The sequence below is a fragment of the Poecilia reticulata genome, linkage group LG2 (assembly GCF_000633615.1).
Source record: "Poecilia reticulata strain Guanapo linkage group LG2, Guppy_female_1.0+MT, whole genome shotgun sequence".
NCBI classification, from domain to species: Eukaryota; Metazoa; Chordata; class Actinopteri; order Cyprinodontiformes; family Poeciliidae; genus Poecilia; species Poecilia reticulata.
The window spans coordinates 22,330,489-22,349,490 of NC_024332.1; the positions used below are offsets into that span (position 1 = coordinate 22,330,489).

At 42.3% G+C, this 19,002-nt stretch overlaps 1 protein-coding gene across 1 annotated transcript in view; it reads left to right on the forward strand.

Moving 5' to 3' along the window:
• The window catches only part of LOC103456969 (ras-associated and pleckstrin homology domains-containing protein 1-like), a 46,705-nt gene that overhangs the window by 10,370 nt on the left and 17,333 nt on the right, over nt 1-19,002 (forward strand). Inside the window, exon 2 of the mRNA XM_017309170.1 lies at nt 16,279-16,329. The gene's annotated coding sequence lies outside the window, so the exon portion shown is untranslated. The remainder of the gene's footprint in view (nt 1-16,278; nt 16,330-19,002) is intronic.

Consider the following 19,002-nt stretch of genomic DNA (forward strand, 5'->3'; position numbering starts at 1 on the left):
GTGTGTGTGTGTGTGTGTGTGTGTGTGTGTGTGTGTGTGTGTGTATCCTGATAACAGCTAATGGTTTTTCTACTGTTTGCTGTTGAAACAGGCAGCTGGCAGCTGTATGAAATGACTCAGCCTTTGCATGTGTGTTTGTGCTTGTATTTCACTCCCACACACACATACACACAGGCACGCACCCACATTGACATAAAAACACTGGGATTAATGGAGAATCCAGATGAGGTAATAGCACTCCAGTTTCCCCCTTTAGCTTCAGCTCAGCACGACAAACAATGAAAGATCACTTTCAGTGTTTCAGTGTGTTGATGCAGTTTTTACTAATGTGTTTTATGCACAATTGCAAACCTTACAAACCCTGCAGGGCTCCTGGTTTTGATGCCAAGCAATGACGTTTCATACTTGCATTGCTTTCCAGTAGACTGGCAGCAGCTGTTACTGTCATGTCTGATCATGTTACTTCAAAGGTTTTACCAACAGTCTTATTAGTTTGGATCTTGTAACATGAGTGCATTACTTTTAACATGGCATCACACTGCAGTGCAGAGACAAATCCCCAAAACTAATGACTGGATATTTGGCCAAATTATCAGCTTTTGTAATTAGACACTCAACCAGGGATCAGCAGGGAATCAGCCAAAGATGCAGTGACTCCATTAATGTTTTTGGTCAACATAACCTCATAAGAACATGTATCTAGTCAAAGCAAGTGGAATATCTCAACATCTCTGGAAAAGATTGCCACTCAAGTGGTGAACTCAGGGAATGCATGGAAAGGATTGGCATTTCAATAGAAAAGCACTTTATCCTTTGGCTCATGGGGGGAGTGGTGGGAGAATGCTGGGTCTGAAAGTGAAACTCATCTGTGCCTGGAGTTTTTGTTTATAATCCCTTCCAAATAAAACTACAGTGGCCATGTTAAAAATTCAAAAACGTTGCATGTTCATGTCTGTGCACATCCAGACTTTTAGCAGGAACATGAAGGCAGGTCAAGAAGCGGGCTGGAAAAGGAAATGATCTGACATTCAAGTCTTAGTTATTTACCTCAGAATGATGTCAAATGACACAAAAATAGTGTGTTGGTTCCACAGTTATGTTCTGTCCTGAACAGATACATAATTGATAATCCATGACATAGTTGATAATTGGTGGGTGTTCTAAATAGAGACTCACTGACATACTTCATTATCAGTGTACGCTGTCTGGGTACTGTTCAGAACAACATGCGCTGAGGGAGCCATCTTCCATAAGGGCCTGATGGTGTGTGAGGGCAGATAGAGATTAGCCAGCCAGTTATCTGCTGTCCGGTCTGACCCAGCTGGTTGTGTTTACCTAAACCGCTGAGTCACAGCTGATTTATCAACACGTCCTCTTAAACTGCCACTTAGAAGAGTAATCATACCTTCTATCGGCATCCGGACCCCTTTCTGCGTCATCATTTTCTACTTCAACAGTAACATTTCCACAATCACTCTAAAGGTACCATAACTGTTGATTAACAGACTGTTGCTTTACTGCCCCCTATTGGTTATGCCTTTAGGGATTTTCTGCCAGGTTTTATGAATCGGCTCGTGACGAGAATTCACCAATTTTTGTTATCGGATCTGAGTTATTTTCAGATCTGGTAACTCTCAGCAGTCTTCACACTGTATTAAAAGGTCAGAATATATGGAAGAATAAGTCAGAAAAATCACAACGCAAACTGCTCTCTGTGAGGACATATGGACTCTTCACTCATGGTGCTACTTTTAAACAGGAAGTGGGACTTGAACACAAATGTAGAAGGTTCCAGCCCAGAAGGTCAAACCTTCACCTTCCAAGTCTATCATGAAATGAGCTACATTTGAAAACATTGACAGTCTTTTGGAAATCTTGCATGCAGTGTATATTCTCTGTGTGATACATACACAGACGGATGTCCACAGCTACAAATGCTAACCGTGCTAATCACTGATGCAGGATAACGTAAAGGCAATTTAAAATGCCAACTCTGTATTCATCATGTCCCTGTTTTCAAAATGGAATAATTAGGGATGGAAAATTGGGCTGATATTAATATCCGATTTTAGATCGCTTTCATGAGTGATAACTGATATTTACTAATATTATAGGTCATATGATTTTTTTCCTACCATTTCAACATTGTGAAAAAGCAACCACACCGCCGACATTGCTTCTCTGCTTTAAACGCCCTCAGTCCTGCGCTGCATCACCGTCACATGAACAACCTGCTTAATTAGGCGAGCCGTTGAATCAGTTAACTAGCCTGCAGTCTGCTGCTTAATAACCACCAAAACAGTCTGGTGGAGCATTAGTGGGTTAACTAGCTGAGCTCACTGTTAACTCATTATGTTCAACAAACTGGTAGGAGATGATCTGATCTGATCTAATTGTCTTGCTTGAAGCAGCCATCAGAAGATGGTCCACTGTGGTCATGAAGGGATGGGCATGGTCAGTATCAATACTCGGGTATGCTCTGGTGTTTAAAGGAGTGGCCCAAAGTATGGCAGGAAAATCTCCCCCACATCATTGCACCACAACCCCCAGCTGCAGCCTGACCCGGAGTTGCAAGGCCCTAACATCTGAATGTTGCTCTGAAATGAAGACTCATTAGACCAGGCAAGTCTGAGTCGCTCTGTGTCGGTGTTTGTGATCCAGCCGGAGCTGTAGCCCGGTGCCATCTGGTACCTGGTGCTTCAGGGTTCTATGTGTTGTGTGTTCAGACGGATTTTGCATCTTGATCTTGGTTATAACAAGTGGTTATTTGCAGTACTGTTGCTGTTTTATCCTCTTAAACCAGCCTACCAATTCTCCATCTGACCTCTGACACCAGCGAGGTATTGGTGACCACACAACTGCTGCCCAGTGTATGTTTTCTCGTTTTCAGACTTTTCTCTGTAAAGCAGAGGGATGGTTGTGGGTGAAAGTCCCTGTAGATCAGCAGTTTCTGAAATATTCTGACCACCATGTCTGGCACAAACAGTCAGTACCTTAAATTCCCTTTCTTCCTCATTCTGTCTTCATCACCACGTCTGGATGCGTGAATGGATTATTTAGATCCATGACTGGCCGAGTCACTATTTTTGCTAACACCCATTTGAACAGGTGCTACTAATAAATTGGCGAGTGAAGGTACAAATGTTAATCACAAAAATACTATGTACTACAGTAAAATCTTCTTTTTTCTAGCATTTCTTTCAGGTTGTACATCTTTTTCTAAAAGCACCAACCAAGGACACAGAGCTCTGTACGACTAGCTTGTCTCTTTTTATCTCCAGCCTCAGTTTTCCACAGCAGCAGCAGCAGAACTGTTTGTCTCTCTTTAATTCCACACAGATGTAAAGTCCCTCTGGCTGCCGGTGCCGTATTACTGCGTGGCCCTCCTTCTTGGAAAATGTAGTCTCATGTCTTCGTAGCCATTTTTTCTTTTATTATTCTTTTATTTTTCCTTGCCTCGTTTAGCCTCAGAGCTGCATCACTCTAGCCAAGCCACCCTGTCTGTTTTTTCTTCTGTCTCACTGTGTCTGTCCCTCCTGGAGAGGCAGGTCCTGGCTGAGCAGCTGGAAATCAGGACGGACGGTTTGACTGCATTGAGTGGAGGCAGAATCGCCTTTTTCCTGGGTTTTTGTTTAAGCCACAACGCACAAATTTAATTAATTTGAGATTTGAATTTATCAATCTTTGTAAAAGGATCCACAGAAAAGGATCCTGGCATGGAGGTTGTTTGACTCTAGAATTGCCTGCATCCTATTGTTAGAGTCCTTGGCTAATTCCACTGTATATTCTCTTTAAGTACCTACGTTATAAATTATGTCTTTGCAGTATTATGCTAAAAATGTTGGTGTGTCATAGGCTCTACTTTTTTAATGTACATTTGGTAGATCCAAGCCCAAAGTATGTTTTACCAGGTTGGTTTTGAAGTGAGGTTTTGTTGAGCCCTTGAATATCTTTCCTCCTTAATGTCTTCGCTTTAATTAAATCTTAACTCTCTTTCACAGAACCAATATGGCTTCCAAGCTTATCAGTTCATATGTCAAATGCTTACAGCTCTGTCACTGTGTGGCCTTGACGGTGACGGCGGTGTGTTGACAACTCTTAACCTTAAAAATGTCATAACAATTCATCCAAATGTTATTTTATAGACTTTAAAACAACACCTAAATTTATGCTTAGTAGTAGTTATTTATACTGGAGCGTGTAGCTACCGTCAGTTTTGGTCACACTTACGCTAATCCACTCATGCGCTAACAGCAGAGCAGATGTTTTGTTTAACACTTCTTTTTCATACATTCTTTAATTGTTCTCATTGATCGGCAGGTGATGGATGATGGATAGCAGTGTGTGTGAGCCAGAAGGTTAAAGCTGTCCAGCCTGCCGGCCACATACCGATGGACTGATTAAAAGTGTTAGCCTAACCTGAAGTTACCTCACTGCACAACAAATCCTGCTTTGTAGTTCATTGAGGTCGTGTTGCAGTGGAAATTGTGCCCTGAGTTTTGCCTTGCAGGCCTTTCTGTCTGAGCTGCTGATGTATGATGAAGGTGATGCGGGGGCTTTGTGTGGGTGGAACAAAGTGAGAGTGTGTATGGGGTCTATTGGCCGGTTGGTTGGCTTGGTTTGAAACACCAGTTGAGAGGAGTGTGTGTGTGCGCGCGTGTGTGTGTGTAGGTGAACCCATGGGTGTGTGTGGTTCTGTGATGGCTTGCAGCACGTCTACAGTTTTTCGGCGCTGGCTCCTTCACATGTGAAAACACACTCCGGCCTGAAGCCGGTCCAGACCAAACCTCGCGGCTGCCCTGCGCATCCCAGCAGTGCTCCAGCGCAGACGGAAAGTATGTGAGGCAGCCAGCGGGTCTGGGTCCAAACCCTGCTGAAGACGGGCAGAGAGGTCGGAGGTTATTTACAGGATTCATGAGCTGGTGAATTAAAACAGAGTGGAATACTCTTCATGCTGGATGTTTGCTCCACACTGAATGTTTTTAAAATGAGTGGAAAGGAACGAGGATGGCGTTCCCTCCAGCCTTCCTTCACCGTCTGTCATGTCGGAGTCTCTCAGTGGGACGAGTCTGCCCAACACTTTTTGCTTCTATAAAAAAAAAAAAAATTCCTGCTTTAACTGGCTGGGTGTGCTGCGTATTTTGGAGAGACGTTATGCTAGCATATTTCCAGTAGCTTAATATGGAACGCTGACTCATAACTGGCGTGGGTTATTAAATTAACACTGGCCTTAGAGACACGTTGCCTAACATAACTCTTCCTCACTGCTTTCAAAGGGTTGACTGCAGCATCTTGTCCAGAATCCTCTTAATGAACAGTTTAACAGTTTTTGTGTGAGAAAATCTGAATACCTGAGACCCCCCCCCTCTAAAAACGCCCAGAACTGCAGAGATTTGATGTTTAGTTTAAACATCAAATGTTTGATACATGCAGTGGAAACCATCTGAAACTACAGCAGAAGCTAACATCTGAAGCCTTCGTTATCTCCACTCTTGGGGGTGCACTCAGTCGGCGCCAAGGAAAATAARCGATGCTCCAATTCAGGAATCATCCAAATCATTTCATACTTGGTGTCTTTTGCTATAGGAGGGCACATTTTTAGGGAAGAAAACTCGGACAGAATTGCAGAATTGGAATGCACAATAAAATGCAGAATTTCACAGTATTTGCTGGTATTCAGTGATTTCTGTAGTAATTTGGCCATTGCAGCTCCCRTACCTGGTTCATTCACGTTAAGAAATAYGGTTAAGATGGGTAAAGTGGAATTGAGAAAAATAAAAGTGGAATTTGGAAAATAAAACAGATTTTGAAGGACCCTAGTTTTTCTTCTGCTTTCCAAATGGAGAGTGACGACTTCCCCACTTTACTGATTGCCTGAAGTGTGCTCAGATTCTGCTTGCTTTAGGCAAAATAACATTGTAAAGCATTTAGATGGGAGTTTTTAGATGGCCCTGGACAGAGATGTATAAAGATGTTACAAGCTGTTAGTTGCTTTTCTGYGTTGTTTAGTCRGCTCCAACYGGTGGTAAATCTGGGTGGAAGCCATAACCAGTGATTTGTCTGAACCAAATTCATGTGAAAGCTGAAAGCGATTTTTGTGTGTCATCTGAAAAGTTTTTTGGAGAATTGYCAAAAAAACAAAAATCCAACAAATTTAGTCATTTATTCCTTCTGCTCCTGTTTCCTGTTGTCTGAGTGGTTGGAGCGGGTCTCTGGTTCCTGCTGCAGATGTTGTTTCTGGCAGGCAGTGCTGCAGAAGTGGAAAGCTTTATTACTGTTCCTGTGAAATAGTATGTTTGGGTGACGCAGTGTAGCTTGAGGGGAAAGTTCTACTGTTTGAACCGCAGTCCTGTAACAGCAGCTAAAAATGGTCTGTTTTTGAAAAGTTCTGTTTGTGGGGGGGGGTTCGTGGAACAAGTTGCGGTTGGGTGGATGGATAAAGGTAACACCATCGCTCTCTAGTAGAAAAGCAGCAGTCTACATGCTGAGGGTTTCTCATTCTGAATGAATAAAGCAACTAGAAAACCAGATATTTTTCAYGTATGGCTTTATCTGAGGCAGATTGCTCAGATGTTAGATGACACTGACACACTTCTAATTGGAAATATTTGTAAAATATGATGGAATATTAACAGACTGATAACGCATTCAGCTATCGACCTTCTGTCAAAAACGATCACATGAACTTTAGCTGACGTTTTCCTGGRTTCCTAGCAGCCTGAGAATGACGTGGAAAGTATTTTTGTACTGGATGAAGAATAAATGGAATATATCCMTCTGTGATTTAGTTTCAAGAATTTCCATATGGTTAGTCCATCCAAAYGGCTAAATASATKATCAACGTGCAGGACGTCTGTGAATATTGAATTATAAGATGGTATCAGTGATTAAAACCAGCTAGTTTTCCTTTGATTGATGAACAAACGGCCTCAAAAACCAGGATTTTCATTTCCTCTTTGTTAAACTTAATGAACGCCCTTCATCATTCAATTAATCACTTGTTTGATATAATTCCAAATTTTGGAAATTCGTTTTCTTACCTTTAGACATTTTTCTTTATTTGTCATTCTTCATTGCAAGTAGTGTTCAGGGACTGTRGGCTTTAGATGGCTGCTACAGCGAACAGTCTGTTTTTGYCTTTGCTTCAGTCTCGGGGCTCCAGCTGAGGGCTGCATTAACGGCTTCTGGTTGTTTTAAAGCAAAATAAATAAAACTTACTTCCAACATTCTCTTYATGTCAAGGTAGCACTTCCTCATGTGTCCATTTAGAAAAATGTAAAGTGTTCATCTTTTTTCTATTTTAATGTTAAGATTTTTTAGATCTTTGCAGGATTTTAACTAACTGACTTGCAGCGACGTAGCATTATACACAGACACGAGATGGCGTAAGTCTCATGAGAAAATGTTTTTTGGCATTATTTGGATTTTTTTTTTGTGGAAAAACATTGTCAAGAAAACTGAAGCACAGTAGCTGTGTTTCCATCAACTTCTCATGTGAATTTGAAACAGACTTTTGAAATGCAGCCAAAAAAGGAAAATGGAGAAAGGCAAATACGAATTGGCCGAGCGAATCAACCAGKCWCCTCAATGCATAAGTTCATCAGATGTTGACGCTACAYATGGCTGTAATCAACAGGAAGTAGAGGTTGTAAACTCTCACGGACCAAACATCTCGGAAAAGCCAAACCTCTGAGCTGGAGGTTTGGACTCCGAGTTTTTTGCCTCTGGTAAGGCACAGACCCAACAGGGRCTATGTTGGAYCTTATTCAGCAGATGTGTTTCMATCTCCCCTTTASCACATTGACTCTTTGTCTGAGTAGTCAGAAAACACCTCAAGTGAGTGGAAAAACATTTATTTGCAAAATCGAGGTGGTTGGCTGGATTTTTGTTGTTTCCATCAACCTTTTCAAATGAATTGCTCTAAAATTTATGTTTAAAAACTTTGATGGAAAATTTGGCTACTGATTTTTGTCGCCAGTACTCGCCACAAATTTCTTGGACAGACAATTTAGCAGAATTGGGATCTCAGACCTCAAGGAAAACCAAGAAAGATGATCAATACWTCTRTAACCATCGGTAACYGTTAAYATGTAGATAGAAAGGTAAACTCAGAGTTTTGCTCCATCCTTCCATCACTGAATGAGATCTTGAAACTCCTCTGCTGGAKGGTTAGGGCTACTTCCTGGCTTAGTCATTAGATAACATCAAAGCTTAGCTTTAACTGCGTTCTACTGGTTAGATCTGAACAGACTGAGACCATARTTGGGGTGCAGCTACTGCAGCTAGTGGGCCAACATGATAAACGGTTGCTCATGYACGCAGCCTGATCGCAGCAGCATATTAACCCAGTAACTCGGTGACCTTGCAGTGGGTTTATGAGGCGGTGCTCGCTGTGTGTCAGAGCAGCTTTGAGGTTGYTGGATTCCTCCTGACAGCTCTGCAGTGCGGCTGATCACAGCGGCAAACGGGTGAAGCTCTTCAGAGCAGAAACCATCTMATGTTCCCAAACGGGTTCCGGGGCAGCGTGGATTCACCTCCTGAGCATCGCGTTAAGAGAACATTTATCTCAGCTTCTCTGCCCGTGTCGACTCCCTTCCAGAGCATGTGATGATCCAGGTGTTTACCTGGCAGCTGGAACAGATTTTACACAAAGCTGGTGTTTCGTCTTCATGCCAAAAAAAACCCAATGATCAGCTAAGAGTTGAAAAATATATGGAGAATAAAAGAAGAAAATGTCCCAGTACTTGGTGCGCTTCCTGCCTGATTTGTTTGGGGCAACAATCCAAACCAAAAATGGTTCTAGAGAGTGTTGGGGAAATAAAAAAAAAAACTCTACTTTTGGCCCCTAGGTTTCCCTGCAGAGTTGAAACAGGAACACAAGGATAGGAAATATTGTGCTTGCTTGTGTGCGTGCTTGCGTGCGTGTGTGTGGTGTGTGTCAGGAGTTAGCTTTGCCGGATTGGATGGGAAGGAAACTCGGTGACGCATGGTCAGAAGAGCTCCTCAAAACATGAAGTTACACTGATATAAAGGATTGTGTAATGTTTACACTATTGTAACATTGCAGCCTTTGTRTAATTCTGCACAGAATAACACAAAGAAGTGCATATTTGTGAAGCAAAAGGAAACAATTTATTGTTATCAGATACCTGAAATGAGCGTGTGCTTTCAGCCCTCTTTACTCTCATACCCTTAAATTGAATTCTGGGCAGATTTTTGCATTGACCTCTCAGGCCCTGCAGCGCCGCCAGTCTGAGCCTAACTGGAGTAAAAAAGAAAAAAAAAGCATGCAGCAGATATCCCTCGGGGTGCGTTCACTCTGCAGCCTGTAATCTGACCTGACTGCTCATCTCGTCAGGACTGTACTGGTTTAGTTGGGGGGCTAACTGGTTACCAGGCAGAACAGTTTGTTGCTAGCTGAGCTGCTCGTATGGAAGAATGTCCCTTCAGTGAAACTGTTGGCCTCGTTTCAGCTGCAGCAGGTGCAAACTGAGCTGTTGGAGCTACTCAGGGTAAAATCTTGTGTGTGTGGACGTCCTTCAGCTGATGCAGACTAAACTGTCTGCTTACAAAAGATGAGCTGTTCTGCACGCGCACACACACACACACACACACACACACACACCGGTGCTTCTACCATTCCCACCTCCCACCGTTACTGTTATTCATGTGAAAATATACCGCTAATTTAAATATACATGTAAGCACATTAAAATTAAAATCGCATCTACACCATAATGAGTTGGTAGTTTATGAAGAATTGTGGGCCAGTTACGATAAAACTGCATTAAAAATATCAGGCTGTTTGGGAGGCAATAGTCTTATTAATAACCTTATGAGTAACTTTTTATCGTTATTCTGAAACAGACAGAGACGGTATTAGAAGCAAGCAGAGTTTTAGAAAGCCTGGAGGAACTTGGCCACTGCGTCTTTCTTTTTGGATGGTTATCATTGGAATGAAGGAAAACTTGTTAGATAATTCCCCAGCAGGTTGATGATGCCAGGGTCACTTTATTGACTTGGGGGAAGCAATTGTGACTTTTTATTGAAGTGAATGTGGAGACCGAGAGGCTTCAGAGCTGGCGGTCTGAACTGCTCTGTGACAAATGATGCCGTAATATTATTCAAAGTGAATTGGCTTCACTAGATGCGYGCTGGTTTGGATGTAAATGGAAAAATGGAAGATTAAAAAAAACAAAAAAAAAAACGTGACTGATCCTGTTAATTGCAGTTTGAAGTTTTGTGTAAATAAGCTGCTCTTTGATGAGTTTTAAAATAGCCTGAAGCTAACTAAATAAATGATAAGGACTAACTGAAGAAGTTTGGGRAAAGTAAAACAGCTGTAATCTGTGAATAATTGAGATCTAAAAACAGTTAACACTTCCTGCTGGAGGTCAAACTCCAGATGCACCTTAGTGTGCGTTAATATGGGAAACTGTCTTTACACCGACATCTATAGTCTTCCTTGTCTCTGTTCTTGGAGGCACAGCCAATCAGCACCAAGGAACTCAAACGGGATTGGCTGCTTTGCCAACAATAGTCAATAGCGTGCCGACTGGCATTACGCCAAACTACTTCTGATTAATAAACCTGCATTTTCTGTTGAATATCTTCAATATTCTCTACGAAATAATCTGCAAGTAGGTTAATTTTCTGCTAATAAGTSAGCGTTTTCCACAGAAAAATCCACAAATACGTGAATCTGAACAGCGASTAGKTGGGAGTCCACTGTACCAAGAYAGGAGAAGAAGYGTTCTGCAAACACCAGGTGGTTGTAACTGCAGGACRTTTCYATGATRCAGAGGCCAAATGGTAGTAACTGGATAAACTGTGGTTGTAGGAAACTATACCGCCTCAGTGACACAAGTTCTTGTTCTRGAGTCTCGTGTTGACTGCAGTAAACAAACAGTGGCTCCATTTATCTGTCCTTAATATCCTAACGAGGGCAATTTCCCYCTTCACCCCCCACAAACACATTTAGCTGCACCTCACTGCTCAGGCTGCGTCTATCTGAGACGCAGCAAAGCCTCATATCCATGTAGCAGGGGTGGAGACCCGGATGCCCGCTATGTGGAAGCGAAACATATGAAATGATTTGGCAATGAATCAGATATGAAGCAATGCCCTAAAGTAGATACTTGTAGCCTGTTGTCAAAGGAAATCATGACTAAGTATTACCAACACAGCCCTCTAGCAGTGGACCACAGTTTTACTACAAGGGGACTAACGGAGGTAAGACTATTGTTTCCAATTGGAGAGTTAAAAGCCTTTGTCTTGGCAGGCTGGCTTCTTTTGTAATAACCTTTCAAGTGGTCTGTTGGATAATAGAAGAGTCATCAATCTGCCGAGGAGGAGAAGCCAGGCTGCAGCACTTCACAAACACAACGCTAATAAATAGACATTCTAAAATAAACCCATTTAATGAACTGAGATCAGACATGTTGGTCAGGAGTAATCTGGGAAAATATGCATGACAGGAACTAAAGATATTCCTTATGACTAACAAAGAGCTTTTACAGCTTGGCTGCATAAAAACAAAAATAAATCCRACTTGCAGTAAGAGGGGGAGTGAACRAATTTAAAGAGCAGATTATTTTCCCGGCATTTTGGCACGAATAAAAACRATTTTGCTTCAGATTCTTTAACAGAATAATTTTCTGATTATTTTATTCTGTTATGTAATATATTGACTGTTGCTGGTTGCCATGGCAGTCGGCCGACTGGCTTTTGCTCCCACCAACATAATAGAGTAAAGGCCAGGACCTCGGTGGGCTGGGATTTTATGTTTGAGCTTGATGAGGAATTGGAGGCAAACCAGCAAATTAAGGCRGTGATTGGTTTACTGTAACAACAAAACAAGTAACGATACATGAAATTGGGAAAGAACAAACRTTCCAGTAAAAATCAGTCTCCTTAGTTACAGACGTTTTGATGRTCTGACGTAGTGAGATTAAAATGATTCTGCCAGCTAATCAGTACATCACAGAGGTTAAATATGTTACAGTTAGGCTGTAGTCATTCCAAAGTTAAGTCACACACTGCAAASAATATTAATTTAGTCAAGTTWATTACTCGCTTTAATAGTCACACTAACTAGTCTGCTGTTTTWTGTCCACTGCCAGATATRCTAAACCTTGTAGCATATGTTTTGCATTTGTTTTGAAGGTGTGTTACCTTAATAAAAGTATGAGGTGGTGTGTCTYTATGGTTGCCGAGCTGTGACTGACAGGCTGTGATTTTAGGACTGGACATATTTCCAAACAGCTGACTGTTTTTTGTTTTTTTTTATAGAGGGAAAAGTACAGTTTCATTGTTTTTCTGACGCCAGCTGACTGATGCCATGCAGCAACAGCTGGTCTTGGGGAAGCTCCACGTTTTGCTCCATATGACTGCATATAGAAGTGAACYGTCTCTGATTTGTCCCTTGAACCAAGAGCCAAGAGCCCACATTATTGAGGCTAATTCTTCCTGGTGGAAAAATAAATCAAACGTAGGATAGCGATGCCATTAGCGACGTGTGAAAAACTTAGCATTAACTATTAACTATTTAGAATATGTCACACAAATTGTATTAAAATTCACCTTTAATGTAGTGATAACCCCTATTCTATATAAAGACCCCAGCATTCTTGGAATTCYATTMATATTCTTACAGAGAATTCCTTGGAATTCTGAATCGGTAGAATCAACCCATCAGTTAGTTACTGCGTCAGTRTTTAACTTTAAAGGAATATCTGTAGTAGAAAATTGGTGAATCAAAGAATTACACCACCAGATCATGGTCAACCACACAGTGGCATTATTGACCAATTCCTCCACATACTTTCCTGTCAAGTAATCAATTTCAACAGCAGGATGAGGAAGTGTTTTCCTGACACATCGTTTTTTATTTTTGAAGGGAGATGGAAGTTTGACATTGCCACATCAGTCCAGCACTGTCCACCACCGTGAACTGGCTTTGTGGGGCTTGYGTTGCTATAGAAACTGAATGGGTTGTGTGGCAGTTGAACCGGCATGGTGGTTCCCTGGAGGTCAGGGGTCAAAACTTCTGGGCAGCCAGTGTCCTGCAACTATTAAGAGCATTCCTGGTTTAATATACGCTAATCAGCGTTTTCTCATGGTTGTTTGGCCATCTGGCATTTTTGAAATCTAACACTGTGTTGTGGTAACAAAAGGTTCTAATAACCTACAAGCCACAGTGATCTGCTGTAGAGCTGAGCTGAACTCGACTATAAGAACAGTCAGTGAGAGTTTATCTCCATTTATTTTCAGTGAAAAATAATAAACACATAAACATTCATGCTCCATTAGGCAGATGGAGGTTGATGTTGAATGCCACGCTTAAGGAAGTATGCTGGAATTGAAACCACAGCTGAGCCACAGAAACCATTATTTGGTTTTTGCCTGCATCAACCACAAACAGGCTCTGATATCTGAACATGACTTCAGGTCAGTTCCCAGGGCCATCGACTACGTACTGTGAGGTGTTTGAGGGCATCACTTTGTGCTGTGCTAGAGAGCRCATAATGGAGCTCTGTAGCACATGGGGTTCTATATAGTGAAACCATCTTTTTTCACCACTCCGTGGTCCGGTGGGTCTCTGTAACCCCGGTAACAGATGAAGAAGGTTCCTCTTCCTGACTTATCGAAAATTTAGCTTTACTGCGACAGTGAGAATCACACTAGGCTGCCGATGTGCTCATGAGCGCTACGTTTGCTAYGACAATGTTGTTATTGTTAGTTCAGCCTTTAGCTACCAATCACATGGGAGCTGCTAATATTTTTATCTTGGTATGAGTAGGGCTGTGTGCGTGTGTGTGTGTGTATGTGTGTGGGGGTGTGCGTGTGTGTGTGTGTGCGTGTTCTCCCCTGTCATGTGAAGTGATTATTTTTTTATGCATTTGCACAACCTGGTTAGTTCTGTGGAGGGACTCCCCCCCACCCCCCACCCCCCACACACACACATGCACAGTCATGTCTCTCTCTTTGTGGGGTCTTTCCATAGACTTCCATTCATTTCTATAGCCTTACCCTAACCAAAACTCAATTCACACTTTAGTCCTAAACCTGACCCCTAACCCACCTTTCCCCTCGTGGGAACCAGGATTTGTGCCCACAAGGAACAGTAGCCCACAACAACCGCACACTGTAGATAGAAAAAGGTCCCCACAAGGATATAGAAACATGATGCATGCACACACACACACCCATGAGAGATGTTCACTGCAAAACCCTTGAAAACATAATTRCAGCATCTCTCACGCAGTTTGCCGCTTTCTGTATGAATTACTCAATGAGAGGCCTACAGCTGATGAAGCTGTAACAGGGAGAGCAGTGGTGATTTACCGGGACGTCGGCTGAACAAGTGAACACAGATGTAGAAGGAAATGAGACCAGAGCCGAAGGGGGAAAGCCTGCAGAGCAGCTTCAAAGGAGTAGAGTGGGTCAGAAACACACTGTGGGGAAAGGAGACGCAAACTACGACAACACAACGTTGTGGCTTGTCACTTATTTTTAGGTCACACGCATCCAGCTTGGTCACCATGAAAGGAACACACACTGGTGCCACCTGCTGACAGTATATTTAGTGTATAGACAGCTGCGTGTCTCTGAACATTTTTGTTACCTCATTAGAACGTTTTCTAGCTTCATCTCCACCTTGTTGTAGCCTGTAGGCCTCTCACAGCCTTCTGGCTTCTGTTTAAGGGTTTTAAATGAACTGGTCAGGGTTAGAGTGTTTGCGTACAGTGAAAAACCAGGCCTGCAATTAACATGCTTTTGAAGTTTAAATATTAAAATACTACCAGTAGTARCTTCCTATTAAGGTTTAGAGTTCAACGTGCCGATAAAATGCATGGTAAGAAGAACGCATCGCTTCCTTGTTCCAGTGGGAACCAGCGACTTGGGAACAAGTCAGTGTTGGAGTTACAGATTATGTTTATCTTTGTGAGAAGTCATTAAAAAACATGCTGCACCATAATCCTCCTCCTACATRCCGTTGTCTTCTTTTTCATGGTTTGTGTCAGTGGCAACATTGGGTTGACGACCGTGTGACTCGTGTGAGGTGGACAAAGTGTTTCTATTGCAGTTTTGCACAAATGAATCAGTTTTGATACGGCCAAACCACCTCGTCCCAGCGGCAAAACATTTGATCTAAAACTTTTTGTTTTTTCTTTTCAAAATTGTTGCRTTTCCATTAAGCGAAGTTCTTTWCGAAGTGTTAAATTGCGCAGGTATACGGTCAATGGAAACACCGCTGCTGGCATTTTTTGTGATGTACCCAAATGTAATGACTTGCTCATCGAAACCTTTGAATTCATGTGTTCTTGTCATGGCTTTTGACTGCCTCCAAAAACATTAGCAAAGCCACTTTTCACAGCACAGGGAATTCCACGGTGGTGCCACGACGGGAATAAATCCTGTTGTTAAATTTCCTCTCATTCCACAAACAGCCGATCACAGAATCATAACAAAGAGGAAAGGAAATGGGTGATTCTGGGTTTGGTGGTTGGCAGGAGAATGACACTTGGTATACTGCGTTGTGTCAAGTGTACAGTTTGGTGCAGTTTGGTTTTATGATATCGGGGGCTGGTTTTCATTTTAAATTCCTTACTTCCAGGAAAATGAGCTCTTTTGTATTTCAGCATGCCAAGACATTTTAGATAATTTAATTCCCTTGATTCTTTGGAAACAGTTTGGAGACATTCCAGCAGAGCTCCACAGATCAAAGGTCTATAAAGACATGAGCGAGTTTAGCTTAGAAGACCCTGAATGGTCTGCGCCGAGTCCCAAGCCCGACCCAGTGGAACACCTTTGGTAGAGAGTTCAGGCTCTGAGCCAGAGCTTCCCATCCAACATCAGTGTCTGACCTCACACATGTACTTCCGGGAGCATGGTCATAAACACCTGCCCAGAAGAGTTAAACCTGCTACAGCTGCAAGGACCGATCAACACCATGTTAAACTTTAAGGGATTAGGAATACACCGCGTTTCTGTGAGAGCAGAAACATTTTGCTTTAACAGCTGAAATGTAGAAGAAGAACAGTTTTAGTAAACAGTGATTTAAAATGTATCAAAAATTTACAGTGAAAATGAAGAGACACTTCTGTTCTGAGGATATTGATAAAATAAAGGCATTAAGCATCAGAGCCACATAAAAAAAATGGCAATTGTATTTTCTACTAAAAATATCCATCCCTATATATGGAATAGTTCACGTTCTGTCTTAAGGAAACCTGATTGTAAAGTTGAAACTTTTCCTCTGCTCTGTGTCTGCAGGGTGACTGAACCGGCGCTCCTGAGCTGTGCTGAGCCGTTTGCAGACCAAAGGTGAGCAGCGTTACTCCACACAGATCAGTGTGTTTCACACTGCTGCTACTGTTGCGCATTTTTCGCGAACGTCAACAGACTTGGCTGAGCATTTCCTCCTGGGACCTGCACCAGTTTCAGTCCCCACCGCTCTGATCCGACTGTAGGAGTTCAACAGAGAATCCAGGACAAACATTCACCAGAGTTTTACTCGCACTACCTACCCGGCTTAAGTTGAGCAGGACTGACAGTGTATGAGATCTAGAAAGAATATAGTGCAGTGTGAGGAGCAGCTGATGAGGGAGCAAAACAGGAGAAACAGAAGTGAATAAATTAGGAAGTGGGGGGAGCTGTGAGGAGGATGAAGAGCAAAAACATACCAATCAAAATGGAGGCATGGAGACTTTTAAGCTAGATATTTTTTTTAACACAATCCATGAGTGAGAGAATAGCTATGGCTTGGAGAGCTCTGGTTGTGATGTAACTACTAGGCATGCACTGATCCACTGTTTTCACTTCCGATACCAACATTGATATCTGAGGTTTATTGGCTGAATTTGCTAAAATTTTTAATTTTTTTTTAAACATGGTCATAAACGTGCTGAATTACAAATGCACTTGGCAACTCTGCACCAGCACACTTAAATACGCCAGTAGCTTCACAAGCTGCTGTTTTTCCATGTTGGTCAAACTTGTACAACCAACTTTGATTTGTTCAGTCAGTGCAGTTAGGAGTAGAGCAGCCAGTGTAGAATAAATGACAAAGAAACTGAAACTGACAAAAACAAGTTGACTACTTTTGTCAACATGTAAAATTAAACTGCAATAAAATGGTTCAGAATCCACTTAGGAATTCTATGCATAATGTAAAATAATAAAGCATGAAGTCGCTCAGAGCACAACGCATAGAGTTACAGTGAATAGATCTGCCCTTATGTATCAGGCATATTGTCACAAATTTTAATTTATAAGGATATTAATGTCAGATTGATGCATCTGTAGTAACTACACAGAGATAAATTGTGGAATTAGGTTAAGAACACTAAAGATATTTAGGGTGCTGATGGTAAAGAACAGTGAAGTTGCCAAGAAAACAACTTTGGGGCAGTCAGAAGTATGCAGGACGTCCACATGCACAGTGAGATGGTGTTAAGGTGTGAGGTAGGTCGGGGTGGGATTATGTCTGGGATTAACTCTGACCCCTTTTTGATCCCAGAAATGATGGGTGGGTGGACAAATGAGGTCTTGCAGAAGTCCTTGTGTTCTACGTTTGCTGATGACCTTGAGATCTCTGGTGAAAACGAGAAGCAGCTGGAAGAGTCTGAGAGATGAAGGCGTGCTCGGAAGAGGAGAGCAATGAGTCCGCAGACGTGCAAATCAGAGGGAGAAAGGCGTAACGGKGAAGCTGCAAGCGGCAGAGCCGCTGAAGGATTCCCCCAGGGTCGACYGTCCAGAACTAAAACATGCAGGATGCCATCCCTTGAAGACCCACTTTGGACACCACTGAGCTAAAGTCTTTCCTCTGCCTACATCTTCCAGAATGCTGTTTGGTTCTGGATCCGAGTTTAGTGCCTGTTCTACATGTCAAATATCGAATATTCTCTTACCTATTGGTATTGATCACATGTCTATCACGATATATATTTATTGATTTATTGTCCAGCCATGATCTGTCTCTGTTCAACACATTTTGGTTCAAGTTTGGACTAACTGTGAACCGATCTTTGAAACCCAAAATGACGTCCAGTTCCTGTGGTGCTCCTGTGGATGACTGGGAACCAGTTCCTCCAGTCAGATTCTCAAGACCGGCAGGTCTCATACGTTCCACATACTGATGGCTGCTTTTCACATTAACTGCAGACATGTGGCTCAGGTTGTACACTTCAGTTATTTTTGCTGAGGGATACCAAAAGTATAACTCTTACATTGTTGACATTGTGAATGTCACTAATTCAGCTGGAAAGCAGCTTTAAGCTGGTTGGCAGGCAGCTACTGGCTGGTTGGTTGGAAAACTATGAAGTGGTTTCCAGAAGGCGGATCCTAACTGAGGTATATGGAGCCACATTCATGAGGTTTTGCAGATAATCCCTCCTCTTGTGGTGGTGGTGGTGGGGGGGTAATGCTCTTTAGACTTCTATTTGAGTTCTGTGAAGAAATAAATGTTTCTGTGATTCCTGGAGCTAGCCACATAATGCTGTTCTGAGTGCGAGTGTTGTAAACCGGAGGTTTGATTCCTGCATATTTAATCAGCAAGTCTTTTGACACACTATAATAGGGGTCAAGTGGAAATGGTGGAAAATGGTAACAGTAGCAAATGTGTTGGATGTTCTTCTGGATGTTCTTCCTCTGTCTTCACTTTAAACACCTCACTGATAAKGACGGCTGCCAGCGGAGAGTTTTATTCACYTCTATAGCCACATCCACACTAAAAGGTGTTGTCACCATGGCATGGTGGTGCTTAGTTATGCTTCATTCAGTAATTGGAAAAAAAGTCAGAGAAACTCAAACTTAAAAAAAAAATGGGTGGATTCTGCTTACTGGCCAGTGAGTCTGTTCATTGCTAGAATGTCGAAATTGTCTGGAAAGTGACAGTGTGAAATGAAACAAGCATCTTACATCAGGGGTGTCCAGAGTGTGGCTCAGGGGTCATTTAAAACCCTTAGACTGATTTAGGGGCCATACCCCCCCCCCCCC